At 39.5% G+C, this 9973-nt stretch overlaps 1 non-coding gene across 1 annotated transcript; it reads right to left on the reverse strand.

Annotated features, from left to right (window-relative positions):
* Nucleotides 1-9503: 9503 nt before the first annotated feature.
* LOC118154916 (U6 spliceosomal RNA) lies at nucleotides 9504-9609 on the reverse strand. The gene has a single exon (XR_004745170.1). It is a non-coding gene; the product is annotated as a U6 spliceosomal RNA (small nuclear RNA).
* Nucleotides 9610-9973: the final 364 nt, after the last annotated feature.

Genomic DNA, 9973 nt, shown 5'->3' on the forward strand with positions numbered 1-9973 from the left:
TCTTTTCACTCTCTTAAGCGTACCCTTTCATGTATGAAAGCTTTAATTTTGCTTAAGCTCCAGCTATCTGTTTGTTGTTGTCATGCTTTTGGTGTTATATCCAAGAAATTATCACCAAATCTAATGTCATGAAAATTTTCTCCTATGTTTCTTCTGAGAGTTTTGTAGTTTTAGATCTTACATTTAGATCTTTGATGCATTTTGAGTTATTTTCCATATGGTATAAGGTAAGTGTCCAACTTCATAATTTTGCATGTGGATATTCAGTTTTCCTAGAACCGCTTATGAAAAGAAGGTGTAAGTTTTTATTTAAGAAAATTAAAACCATATTTATATGTTTCTACATAAAAACATAGCAAAATATCTGAAAAGATACACATTAAACTGTTAATAATGATTACTTCTGGAAAGGAAAACAATACTGGAGAGTAGGCTGTGCACAAGCTATGGTTTTGCTCTATATAATTCATATTGTTTAGATTACTTATGAGTTCATATTCATGTATTCCTTATACAATTATATAAGGATTGTTTTGCTCTTGGTTTTAAGAGAAAGTTGGTCAGATGTGAAAGCACAGGACAAGTAGGCCAAGAGTCAATATTTTGGCAGGATAGAGATCCAAATTAAATAAAAACTCTGAGGCAAAAGAGCTGAGTGTGAGAAGGAATTAGCAGATCTCAAGGGTAATGCTGTTTGTCCAGATAATTTGGCAGCAGCAATAGCAGAAAGAGACAGTAAAGAAGACTTGGTACTGCTCCCCACAGTTTATTATATTTTTAACCTTCAGCTGTATTTGGGTAGGTTATATTTTGCTAATATATGAAGGAGCTAACTGAAGACTCAGAGATCTCGGTGAACTTTACTACAGCCAAGCAGTCAAAGTTACAAAGAAGTTATGCAATGGGTGTCTGGAGGATGGGAACTGGACCATTTTGGGCAGATCAGAGGGTTTCAATAATGGGCAGGGTCAGGGAAGGACAGAAAAAAAAAAGAAGGCTTTTAAGTTCACATTAATTAGTATACATTTTATTCTAGGTTTTTCATTAGATAAATACCTTAAGAAAGCAGTTGAGCAATTTTATCTAATAAACAAATAAAATGCTTGTTGAATGAATGAATGAAACACAAGAATCTAAAGAGACGAGATGAAGACAAGTAGATTAAATAAGATTAAATAAAAGTAGACTGACACCAGTAAGATATTGGTGTAAATAGAATGGCTTCAGTGGGGGAAGAAAATAAAAGAATGTATCTAGACCTGTTCCCCAGTAACACCAGACAGGACCCCTATACAATCAAAAGTCTTTGGGAGGCCAAGGTGGGTGGATCTCCTGAGGTCAAGACAAGCCTTGCCAACATGATGAAACCCCGTCTCTACTAAAAATACAAAAATTAGCCAAATGTGATGGTGGGTGCCTGTAATCCCAGCTACTGGGGAGGCTGAGGCAGGAGAATCGCTTGAACCTGGGAGGTGTGGGTTGCAGTAAGCCAAGATCGCGCCATTACACTCCAGCCTGGGTGACAGCGAAACTCCGTCTCAAAAGAAACAAACAACAACAATGTCAAAAAAGTGTGAATTTAGAAACCCATGACTTCTGCCCTCTAGTAAACTATCAGTGAAACTGACCCATCATTGAACTGACACTGTCTCACATTTCCTGGCCTTCTTTCTATTACCTTTCTGGCCAACACTCTGTCACTGATGACTCTTCTCTAGCTTCCCTGTTCCTGCAGGGTTTTCTTTTTTTTCCTTTTTCGTTGTTTTTTTTTTTTTTTTTTGCTTGACGCAGAATCTTGCTCTATCACTGGGCTGGAGTGCAGTGGCGTGATCTTGGCTCACTCCAACCTCCGTCTCCCTGGTTCAAGCCGTTCTCCTGCCCCAGCCTCTGGAATAGCTGGTCCTAAAAGCTCAGGCCACCATGCCCACCAGCTCTTCTTTTAACTGCCAGTGTAGTTCATAAAGTGTTGTGTAGCTTTAATGCTTTAATTTTGTGTGCGTGTGTAGCTTTAATGCTTAAGAGCATTTTAGCAGCACTATTATGTATCAGCTTCTTGTATCTACCTGCCTAGAGATAATCAACCTTCTCTTCTTGTATACTTTTGTCCATTTCTTGGGTATGTGTTTTTTTTCCTATTCTCCAAAATTTAGGGTGCCCAGAATAAGCCTGGTCCTATGACCCAACCCACTGGCTAGTATACCTACTGTGATTTTGCCGATCATGTTACCATTTTGTCATGGCATGGCCCTGCTGCTCATATCCCTGACCTTGCACTAACATGACCTATCCCATATAACAAAGTCCACCTCAGCTGCCTGAATTCCAGAATCAAGGCTCTATCTCCTCTCCTTGGTTTGTCCTCCCAGATTAATGACCCATGCCTAGAAGCAGACAAAAGTTTGACTACTGTATTAGTTTTCTACTGCTGCTGTAACAAATTACCGCAGACTTGTTGGCTTAAAACAACTCAAATTTATTACCTTATAGTTCTGGAAATCAGAAGTCTAAAAATGTGTCCCAGCAGGATAAAATCAAGGTGTTGCCAACACTGCATTCCTTCTGGAGGCTCCACAGAGAACCCACTGCCCTACATTTCCAGATTCTGGAGGCTGCCCACATTCCTTGGCTGGTGGCCTCTTTCCATATCTTCGAAGTCAGTGATGGCTAGTGGAGTCTTCCTCATGCAGCACCACTCTAATTCTGCTGTCATCACAGCTCCTTCTCTGATTCTGGCCCTCCAGGCTCCCTCTTTAACTTTATAACAGCCCTTGTGATTACATCAGGCCCATCCAGATAATCCAGGCTAATCGCCTAACCTCAAAATCCTTAATTTAATCACATCTGCAAAGTCCCTTTGGCCATGTGAAGTAACACATTCACAGGTTCTGGGGATTAGGCCATGGACATTTTTTGTGGTAGTGGGGAACCATTCTGCCTACCAAGGTGAACTCCAAAGAATTTATCTAAAGAAGCCACAGTCTCTCCATGGGGAAAGCAGTTATCACTTTAGGCCCTGCGTCGTCCCAGTTCATTCCCCAGAGCTTTCAGCATGTGTGTGATCAGATGTTAGCTGATGCTGACCCAAAATAAGAATGTGGTATAAAAAAGCATGAATTGGATGTTCTGAGCCAAGAGGTTAAAAAATAGTGAGGAAATAGGGTGAGGGGAAAACTTGACTAAGGTTAACTCTTGAGAAGTTAAAATTGCTAGGATCTTAAGAAAAGAATTCATACACAGTTTGCTATAGTCTAGTAGTTTCCAGAAAGATGGACTGTTTACCTTCTGTCTGTATTGTTGTATATTACGTACCCTCTACTAGCCAGAGACTATGGGATGACCAGATAGAAAGAAGAAAGTCTGACAACAAATCCCTCCACCTAAATCCTGAGGTTCTTGCACTCTTGAGGTAGGCAATGTTGGGATGGGATGTGAGCAAAGCCATACTAAAGCATGGCTTATCTCCTAGTGTATCAGTTTTACTGGAGAATAATGGGAAGGAAATTTAGTAATTTAATTGGTAATTTAAAGTATTTTAAATTATCTCAATCAGATACACAATAGAATGTAATATAAACATTGTGTAATTTTTTTTAAAGATTTGAAGTTTTTCTAAGCTAAAATAGAACAGAAGCCTTAAAAAAGTTTTACTGGTTCTTTAAGGCTATACTCTCATAGGGGATCTGTTTATCTTCACTGATGGGAGAACAAGTTCAGAGGATTCCCTTAAAAGGTCAAGAAGGCGCTGGAGGCCAGGCGCAGTGGCTCATGCCTGTAATCCCCACACTTTGGGAGGCCAAGGTGGGCAGATCACTTGAGCTTAGGAGTTCCAGACCAGCCTGGGCAACATGAGGGATAGGACCCTCTAAATTAAATATTAAAGCTTTTAACTACTATGTTCTCTGCTTTGTTTTTCTGTAGTTATTGATCATGGGTGTTCCTCCAACCATGTTTTCTACTTGAAGTTCAAATACAAGTTTTTTGGTTTTTGTTTTTTTGAAAGAAAGAAAGAGAAAGAGGGAGAGAAAACAGGAGTCTTGCTCTATTGCCCAGACTGGAATGCAATCTAAAAATAGGTATTAAAAACCTCTTTTATGCCGATAATTGTGCTTAACAGCAGAAACAGGAAGGAATAAGGGAAGAAAATAACCAACAAACAGCCAACCAATATTTCATTTAAGTCTGTGAAATGCTATGCAAATGCTGAAGAGTGATTTACTTCCAATTATGTGGTCACTTTCAAAATAGGTGTAATGTGATACTGAGAAAATGTATGTTCTGTGGACCTGGGGTGAAAAATACTATAAATATTTGCTGAGTTTACTTGTTCTTGGTCTGAGTTCTAATCATAGATGTCTCTGTTGATTTTCTATCTTGCTGATCCGTCGACTACTAACAATGTGGTGTCAAAGTCTCCCGCTATTATTGTGTGGGAGTCCAAGTCTCTTTATACATCATTAAGAATTTGTCTTATGTATCTGGGTGCTCCTATATTGGGTGCATATATATTTATAATCACTGACTCCTGTTGTTGCATTGATCCTTTTACCATTATGTAATGTCCTCCTTTGTTTCTTTTAGTCTTTGTTACTATTAAAGTCTATTTTGTCAGAGACAAAAGTTACAACTCCTGTTTTTTGTTTTTTGGGTTCTTTTTTTTTTTTTTCTCCATTTGATTGGTGAGTCTTCCTCCAATCCTTTGTTTTGAGTCTTTGTGTATCCTTGCTTATGAGTTGGATCTGGATACAGTATACCAATGGGTTTTGACTTTTTATTCAATTTGCCTGTCTGTGTCTTAGATTGGGGCATTTAATCCATTTAAATTCAGGATTCATATTGATATTTGTGAGTTTAATATTGTCATTTAATGCTAGCTGGCTATTTTGCCCAGTAGTTGATACAGATTCTTCATTATGGAGATACTCTTTTCTTTTGGGTAAGTTTTTGGGATTACTGATACTGGTTGTTCCTTTCTCTGGATAGTGCTTCTTTCAGAAGCTCTTGTAAAGCAGGCCTGGTGGTGATGAAATCTCTGAGTGCTTGCTTGTTCATGAAAAATTTTATTTTTCCTTTGTTTATGAGGCTTAGTTTGACTGGATATGAGATTCTGGGTTGAAAATTCTTTTCTTTGAGGATATTGAATATTGACCCCCACTCTCTTCTAGTTTGTAGGGTTTCTGCTGAGAGATCTGCTGTGAGTCTGATAGGCTTCTTTATATGGGTAACCTGACCTTTCTCTCTAGCTGCCCTTAGCATTTTCTCCTTTATTTCAACCCTGGTGAATCTAATGATTGTGTATTGGGGTTGCTCTACTTGAGGAATATCTTTGTGGTGTTCTCTGTATTACCCAGAGTTGAGTATTGTCCTGTCTTACTAGCTCAGGTAAGTTTTCCAATAATATCCTGAAGAATATTTTCCAATTTGGATTCATTCTCTTCATGACATTCAGGTACATCTATCAAACGTAAATTAGGTCTTTTCACATAGTCCCATATTTCTTGGAGACTTTGCTCAATCCTTTGTACTATTTCTTCTCTAATCTTGTCTTCTCGTTTCATTTCACTAAGTTGGTCTTCGACCTCTGATATCCTTTCTTCTGCTTGATCAATTCAGTTGTTAAAGCCTGTGCATACTTCATGGAGTTCTCGTGTTGTATTCTTCAGTTCCATTAATTCACTTATATTCCTCTCTAAATTGTCTATTCTCATTAGGATTTTGTCTAACCTTTTTTCAAGGTTCTTAGTTTCTTTACATTGGGCTAGAACATGTTCTTTTAACTCACAGAAGTTTCTTATTATCCACCTTCTGAAGCCTAATTCTGCTAATGGAACGCACTCGTTCTCCATCAGGCCTTGTTCCCCTGATGATGAGGAACTGTGATCCCCTGTAGCGGGTGAGGCATTCTGATTTTGGGTATTCTCAGCCTTTTTATGCTGGTTTCTTCCCATCATTGTAAATTTATCCACCTGTCATCTTTGCAATTACAGACTTTCAAATTAGGTCCCTGAGTGGACGTCAAACTTGTTGATTCCCAGCACCATAATCTGAGCCACCCACTGCGCTGGGTAAAACAGTGGCAATAAGATTCATGGTGCTTTTCTGCCTAGGAATCTCAGATCTGGCTTCCCTCTTGAGTCCCTTTTTCAGTCAGGTGAATGGGCGACTCTGCCTTTGCAGAGCTCCAAATGTCAACCAAAAGGGGACCCAGTCCTGTTTACTCTGCACTGAGAACCACCGCACTGGCCACAAGAGTCATGCTGGTGACCTGTGGTGCTCCTCCGCTGGGAATCTCCTTGTCCATGAGCAAGAAAAATTTGTCTGAAAGTGTGGCGTCCTCTCATTCTCTGTGCTTTCACTGGGAGCTACTATCCTGAGCTGCTAGTAATCAGCCATCTTGGATCTCTCTCAAACCAAATACAAGTTTTTAATTTAAAATGTGCATCTTTTTACTTAGCTATCTTCTAGTTCAAATCAATGAAGGCAATTTTAGCAAGCAATCTAATTCAATCCATAAGCAAATCCTGATGCTTCCACTTACAGACCCCATTTTATAGAATGTGTTTCCTTGATGTTTTGCCTCTGAACATCATATTAGTATATAGGCATCACTACTTTAAGTCAAGTTCCCTGGCTTGGGGACCTGACATAGGAAACTAACCCAATTTTCAAAGTCTAGAAATCAGAAATTTAGAAGGGCAAGATGGGCAAGGAAAAGTCTGAGACTATTCATCTAATGGAATAATTGATTTAAATCAGTAATGTAAAAAGGTGGCCAAGAAAAGTATGATTAGCTCTGTGTAACTATGTTATTCCTCCATAGGGCCATGATCCAAAAATGGAGAGAAAACGAAGCATACTCAGCGTGGTGCACTTGTGCCACATGCAAACCCTAGAATTCTGTTATTGACATATGGAATTGACTAGGAATATGACCTTTACAGGCCTCACTGGGACTACAGTAACAGAAAATTTTGATAAGTAAAAGTGCTTTTAAATATTTTGTTACTGTTGTGAAATTTCTCATCTCTTAACCAAAATTTGAATATCTGGGTCCACAATAGATGAATTTAACTTCTTGAAGGAGAATGAAGATTTATACTTGCAACTGATTTTATTAAAAAATAGCCAAAATTCACATAACATCTTCCTATCACATATAAGAAACTATAGACCAGGTGTGGTGGCTTGCACCTATAATCTCAGCACTTTGGGAGGCCAAGGTGGGCAGATCACGAGGTCAGGAATTTGAGACCAGCCTGACCAACATGGTGAAACCGTGTCTCTATTAAAAATACAAAAATTAGTCAGGCATGGTGGAGCGCACCTGTAATCCCAGCTACTCAGAAGGCTGACGCAAGAGAATCACTTCATCCTGGGAGTCGGCCACTGCACTCCAGCCTGGGCGACAGAGTAACAAAGCCTCCTTCTCGAAAACAAAAAAAAGAAAAGAAAAAAGGCACTATAGCCAATATATAGATAGAAAGTTACACACACTCGACACACACACAGCCCACACACACATACACACACACATACACACACACACTGCTTTAAAACAAGGATAGCTCAGCCATAGATAGAGTTAGAATATAATTTGAAGAGTGTTGGTTAGGGCTATAGACTGAAAGTACACCCAAGCCTGTCACCAAGAACTGAAATTCAACATTTAGCCATGCTTCCCTTTGGTTACAATGCAAGCACATGGAGGGAATATTTTATCAATTATTGTGAAATAGTAACACATTTTTTTAATTTTTTTTTTTTTTTGAAATGGAGTTTCGCTCTTGTTACCCAGTTGCTGGAGTGCAATGGCGCAATCTCGGCTCACCTCAACCTCCGCCTCCTGGGTTCAGGCAATTTTTCTCCCTCAGCCTCCTGAGTAGCTGGGACTACAGGCACAGGCCACCATGCCCAGCTAATTTTTTGTATTTTTAGTAGAGACGGGGTTTCACCATGTTAACCAGGATGGTCTCAATCTCTTGACCTCGTGATCCACCCACCTCGGCCTCCCAAAGTGCTGAGATTACAGGCGTGAGCCACCGCACCCAGCCCCATTTTTTAAATTTTTAAAGTAATTCATGCTTATTTATAACATATCAAATAATACAGAGATGTATACGGAAAAAGTTAACAATTTAACCTTTCGTTCTCCAACCTCATTTCTCAAACATTCGTTGAGTGCCTCTTAATGGGCTAAGCATGTTCTAGACTGTATGAACACAGCAATGAAAAAAACAAAGTCAGGCCGAAACAGGTGGCTCACGCCTGTAATCTCAGCACTTTGGGAGGCCAAAGTGGGTGGATTATCTAAGGTGGGGAGCTCAAGACAGCCTAGCCAACATAGTGAAACCCAGCTTCTACTTAAAAAAAAAAAGTAGCCAGACGTGGTGATACATGTCTGTAATCCCAGCTACTCTGGAGGCTGAGGCATGAGAACAGCTTAAACCTGAGAGGCAGAAGTTGCAGTGAGCCAAGATCGTGTCACTGCACTCCAGCCTGGGCAACAGAGCAAGACTCCGTCCTAAAAAAAAAAAAAAGGTGGTAGGGGCTGGCCTTGGTGGCTCATGCCTGTAATTCCAACACTTTGGGAGGCCAAGGCTGGCAGATCACGAGGTCAGGAAATCGAGACCATGTTGGCTAATACAGTGAAACCTCATCTCTACTAAAAATACAAAAATTAGCCGGGCATGGTGGTGGCCGCCTGTAGTCCCTGCTACTCCCAAGGCTAAGGGAGGAGAATCACTTTAACCAAGGAAGCAGAGGTTGCAGTGAGCCCAGATCGCGCCTTTGCACTCCAGCCTGGGTGACAGAGGAAGACTCCGTCCTTAAAAAAACAAAAGAAAAAGAAAAAAACAAAATTTCTGTCCTCATAGTTTTATAGTCTAATACAAGAGCCAAACAAACAAATGATAAATACATGGTGCCAGGTAGCAAGAAGAGCTCTGAAGAAATATAATGATAAGTAAAGGATTTGGGGAAAGCCTCTCTTAAGACGTGACATTTGAGCAAAGACCTGAAAGAAGTGAAAGTGAGAGCCAAGTGAATATCCAGGGAAAATGTATTACAAGTGGAAGGAACAAAACGTACAGCTCTGTGAGGTGAAGTGTGGCTCACATGTTTGAGGAACAGCAAGGAGGCCAGTATGTGTGAAGCAGAGCAAGGACTTTTTATCCCTTAATAGAAACTCTTTGTATTTACTCTGTGTAATTATGCTACCAACTATGCAGAGTCAAATTCCTTCGTTTCATTAATTTTTAATTTTTAGGAATTTTTAAAAATTGTACTTTTCATATGGTTTGCATGGTTCCAAATTTAAATCTACAAAGCAAAGTACATGCAAAGAAGTCCAGCTTCTATTCTTATTCCGTCTGACCTATTCCTTCTCCCACAGGTATCTATGACCCTTCTGTTTTTTAAAATATAAGAAATAAATTTGTAATTCTCTTCAATTCTTAGAAAAAATCATACATCTCTCTCCACTTCTGAGATAAATGATAGCATACTATAAAAATATGAAATATTTGATGAATTTGTGTGTCATCCTTGCATAGGAGTCATGCTAATTTTCTCTATATCATTAAAATGTTGTTATATGTGCTGCTGAAACAGCACTTAGAGATCAAGATTTTACATGGGTAAAAATTCAGGAGCTACACATGGTCTAGACAGAGATGGTTTTAGTAGGTGCTACCATAAAAGCCTTATGTAGTCAGGAGCCACCATAAAGATGCCAGATGTCCGAAAAGAGAGTAAGTGGCCTGAGAATGAACTGAAGGTATTGAAAAAAGAAGTGAAACAATGACCACAAACAGACATTGCCTACCTCACAACTCTGCCTAGGACCTACTTCTTCCTCAACCTATGTCCCATTCCTGCCAATATTTATTAGATCATGCAATGGATCCATAAAGGGCTTTAATGTTTTGGGTTTTTTAATGAATTCCTTAGGCACATGGGCGTATAAACACAGAATCCT

The sequence above is a fragment of the Callithrix jacchus genome, chromosome 6 (assembly GCF_049354715.1).
Source record: "Callithrix jacchus isolate 240 chromosome 6, calJac240_pri, whole genome shotgun sequence".
In the NCBI taxonomy this organism is placed as follows: Eukaryota; Metazoa; Chordata; class Mammalia; order Primates; family Cebidae; genus Callithrix; species Callithrix jacchus.